Below are 5000 nucleotides of genomic sequence, written 5' to 3'. Positions count from 1 at the left end.
ATCCACAGCAAGAAAAATGCACGACGGTGCCCCTCATGGCTAAGCGGTGCGCCTTAGGCCACACGCGGTTGCCCTTAGGCCGCACGATGGCCATTGCCCTGCGTTGGCTAAAGCACGGGCACGATGCTAGGCGTTTGGCCTTAGGCCGCACGACGGCCGTTGCCTAGCGTTGGCTAAGGCATGGGCACGATGCCACACCGACGGCAAATAAAACGCACGACGGTGCCCCTCATGGCTAGGCGGTGGGCCTTAGGCCGCACGACGGCCGTTGCCCTGCGTTGGCTAAGGCATGGGCACGGCGGCCACACCGACGGCAAGAAAAACGCACGACGGTGCCCCTCATGGCCAGGCGGTCGGCCATAGGCCGCATGACGGCCGTTGCCTTGCGTTGGCTAAGGCATGGGCACGATTCCACACCGATGGCAAGAAAAACACACGACGGTGCCCCTCGTGGCTAGGCGGTGGGCCTTGGGCCGCACGACGGCCGTTGCCTTGTGTTGGCTAAGGCATGGGCACGATGCCACACCGACGGCAAGTTAAACACACGACGGTGCCCCTCATGGCTAGGCGGTAGACCTTAGGCCGCACGACGGCCGTTGCCTTGCATTGGCTTAAGCATGGGCACGACGGCCTCACCGATGGCAAGGAAAACGCACGACTGCCGTGGGGTTTTGTTCCCAAGGCAACGGGTAAACCTCTGTAGCCATGCTGGAAAAACGCACGACGGTGCCCCTCATGGCGGCCTTAGGCCGCATGACGGCCGTTGCCCGGCGTTGGCTAAGGCGTGGGCACGACGGCCACACCGACGACAAGAAAAATGCACGACGGTGCCCCTCACGGCTTGGCGGTGGGCCTTAGGACGGACGACGGCCGTTGCCTTGCATTGGCTAAGGCATGGGCACGACGGCCTCACCGACGGCAAGAAAAAAGCACAACTGCCGTGGGGTTTTGCTCCCAAGGCCACGGGTAAACCTCTGTAGCCATGCTGGGAAAATGCACGACGGTGCCCCTCACGGCTAGGAGGTGGGCAATAGGCCGCACGACGGCCGTTGCCCTGCGTTGGCCAAGGCGTGGGCACGACGGCCACACCGACGGCAAGGAAAATGCACTACGGTGCCCCTCATGGCTAGGCGGTTGGCCTTAGGCCGCACGATGGCCGTTGGCTTGCGTTGGTTAAGGCATCGGCACGATGGCTCACCGACGGCAAGAAAAACGCACGACGGTGCCCCTCATGGCTAGGCGGTTGACCTTAGGCCACACGACGGCCGTTGCCTTGCGTTGGCTAAGGCATGGGCACGACGCCACACCCACGGCAAGAAAAATGCACGACGGTGCCCCTCGTGGCTAGGCGGTTGGCCTTGGGCCGCATGACGGCCGTTGCCTTGTGTTGGCAAAGGCATGGCCACGATGCCACACCGATGGCAAGACAAACACACGACGGTGCCCCTCGTGGCTAGGCGGTGGGCCTTAGGCCGCACGACGGCCGTTGCTTGCATTGGCTAAGGCATGGGCACGACGCCACACCGATGGCAAGGAAAACGCACGACGGTGCCACTCATGGCTAGGCGGTGGACCTTAGGCCGCACGACGGCCGTTGCCTTGCATTGGCTAAGGCATGGGCACGACGGCCGCACCGACGGCAAGAAAAACGCACGACTGCCGTGGGGTTTTGTTCCCAAGGCCACGGGTAAACCTCTGTTGACGCCAAGTTCAGGCAAATAGAGATCGACGATCTCCTGCCCTCCCGGTGTTCCGCGTCCAAGAGCTCGGGCTACAGTTCGTGGGCCGAGACGCATCGCTTGGCTGCGACTCGGAACACGGCCTCGCCTTTGCGGTTCCCCGACGCCGCCGCAGCCCGACCGGGCGGGACGGCGTTGGGAGAACGTTGAATGTTGTGGCATCCGAATTCCTTCTAATAGGTATGCAACACAGGAAACCCGTGGGCGGCCAAGGCTAACGATGCTGCTCTTGCGCCAACGATTGAAGGGGAATGTGAAGGAAGACGTCACCGCACCAGCGGGGATCCGACCAGCCCAAACATGCCCACCGCTACCCACGCGCCGTCACGAACTGCACCGTCTGAGCACCCACGCCGTGCATCGACAACCCCAATCGGTCACCGATGCCAGCTTGGATGCCAAGATCATGCAACGTAAGGCACGCAGCACACACAAAAATGACGTAAACGAACGACCGCCGTGCACGACGCCCGCTCAACCGACCGACTCTTGAAATTTTGAGGCAAAGAAAGAATTTAAGTGCCCTTACATGCCCAACGATGATGTCTAACGTGTTTCTAGTACCGACGGCCTTCCTATGGCCTTGACAGGTCAAGCATCTCAACTCTCCCTGATAGTCTTGAAACTAAAAAACTCAAACCGTTAGTAGACCCACACCCTTTTCGTCTCACAAATATAGCCACCAATAGATGGCAATTTAGTGTGTATTTAACACACCTACACATGGGTGCTTGAAACAAATATAAAACAAATTTCCAAGATTGAATTGAACAAAAATAAAAACAATAAAAACAATAAAAAATAATAAAAATTTTCCAAGATTGAATTGAACAAAAATAAAAACAAAAAAAATAAAAAAAAATAAAAAATTTCCAAGATTGAATTGAACAAAAATAAAAACAAAAAAATAATAAAAAATAATAAAAAATACAAAAATATAGTTTAATTAAAAAAAAAAGCAATTTATGAATTTCAAAGACATACGGCGGTGGACATTAACGAGACTCAACATGTATGCTTAAAAAGATAAAAATAAGCGAAAACAAGGCTAGGCGGTGAGCCTTAGGCCGCATGACGGAGCATTGGCACGACACTACACCGACGACGTGAAAAACGCACGACGGTGCCCATCATGGCAAGGCGATAGGCCTTAGGCCGCACGACGGCCGTTGGCTTGCGTTGGCTAAGGCATGGGCACGACGCCACATCCACAGCAAGAAAAATGCACGACGGTGCCCCTCATGGCTAAGCGGTGCGCCTTAGGCCACACGACGACCGTTGCCTTGCGTTGGCTAAGGCAACGGCAAGAAAAACGCACGACAGTGCCCCTCATGGCTAGGTGGTAGGCCTTAGGCCACACGACGGCCATTGCCTTGCGTTGGCTAAGGCAAGGGCATGATGCCACACCGACGGCAAGAAAAACGCCCGACGGTGCCCCTCATGGCTAGGCGGTAGGCCTTAGGCCACACGACGGCCGTTGCCTTGCGTTGGCTAAGGCAAGGGCACAATGCCACACCGACGGCAAGATAAACGCACGACGGTGCCCCTCATGGCTAAGCGGTGGGCCTTAGGCCGCACGACGGCCGTTGCCCTGCGTTGGCTAAGGCATAGGCACGATGGCCACACCGACGGCAAGAAGAACGGCCGACGGTGCCCCTCATGGCTAGGCGGTTGCCCTTAGGCCGCACGATGGCCATTGCCCTGCGTTGGCTAAAGCACGGGCACGATGCTAGGCGTTTGGCCTTAGGCCGCACGACGGCCGTTGCCTAGCGTTGGCTAAGGCATGGGCACGATGCCACACCGACGGCAAATAAAACGCACGACGGTGCCCCTCATGGCTAGGCGGTGGGCCTTAGGCCGCACGACGGCCGTTGCCCTGCGTTGGCTAAGGCATGGGCACGGCGGCCACACCGACGGCAAGAAAAACGCACGACGGTGCCCCTCATGGCCAGGCGGTCGGCCATAGGCCGCATGACGGCCGTTGCCTTGCGTTGGCTAAGGCATGGGCACGATTCCACACCGATGGCAAGAAAAACACACGACGGTGCCCCTCGTGGCTAGGCGGTTGCCCTTAGGCCGCACGATGGCCATTGCCCTGCGTTGGCTAAAGCACGGGCACGATGCTAGGCGTTTGGCCTTAGGCCGCACGACGGCCGTTGCCTAGCGTTGGCTAAGGCATGGGCACGATGCCACACCGACGGCAAATAAAACGCACGACGGTGCCCCTCATGGCTAGGCGGTGGGCCTTAGGCCGCACGACGGCCGTTGCCCTGCATTGGCTTAAGCATGGGCACGACGGCCTCACCGATGGCAAGGAAAACGCACGACTGCCGTGGGGTTTTGTTCCCAAGGCAACGGGTAAACCTCTGTAGCCATGCTGGAAAAACGCACGACGGTGCCCCTCATGGCGGCCTTAGGCCGCATGACGGCCGTTGCCCGGCGTTGGCTAAGGCGTGGGCACGACGGCCACACCGACGACAAGAAAAATGCACGACGGTGCCCCTCACGGCTTGGCGGTGGGCCTTAGGACGGACGACGGCCGTTGCCTTGCATTGGCTAAGGCATGGGCACGACGGCCTCACCGACGGCAAGAAAAAAGCACAACTGCCGTGGGGTTTTGCTCCCAAGGCCACGGGTAAACCTCTGTAGCCATGCTGGGAAAATGCACGACGGTGCCCCTCACGGCTAGGAGGTGGGCAATAGGCCGCACGACGGCCGTTGCCCTGCGTTGGCCAAGGCGTGGGCACGACGGCCACACCGACGGCAAGGAAAATGCACTACGGTGCCCCTCATGGCTAGGCGGTTGGCCTTAGGCCGCACGATGGCCGTTGGCTTGCGTTGGTTAAGGCATCGGCACGATGGCTCACCGACGGCAAGAAAAACGCACGACGGTGCCCCTCATGGCTAGGCGGTTGACCTTAGGCCACACGACGGCCGTTGCCTTGCGTTGGCTAAGGCATGGGCACGACGCCACACCCACGGCAAGAAAAATGCACGACGGTGCCCCTCGTGGCTAGGCGGTTGGCCTTGGGCCGCATGACGGCCGTTGCCTTGTGTTGGCAAAGGCATGGCCACGATGCCACACCGATGGCAAGACAAACACACGACGGTGCCCCTCGTGGCTAGGCGGTGGGCCTTAGGCCGCACGACGGCCGTTGCTTGCATTGGCTAAGGCATGGGCACGACGCCACACCGATGGCAAGGAAAACGCACGACGGTGCCACTCATGGCTAGGCGGTGGACCTTAGGCCGCACGACGGC

Source organism: Coffea arabica, chromosome 11e (assembly GCF_036785885.1).
Source record: "Coffea arabica cultivar ET-39 chromosome 11e, Coffea Arabica ET-39 HiFi, whole genome shotgun sequence".
Taxonomy (NCBI): Eukaryota; Viridiplantae; Streptophyta; class Magnoliopsida; order Gentianales; family Rubiaceae; genus Coffea; species Coffea arabica.
Note: the sequence above shows the minus strand (reverse complement) of the source record.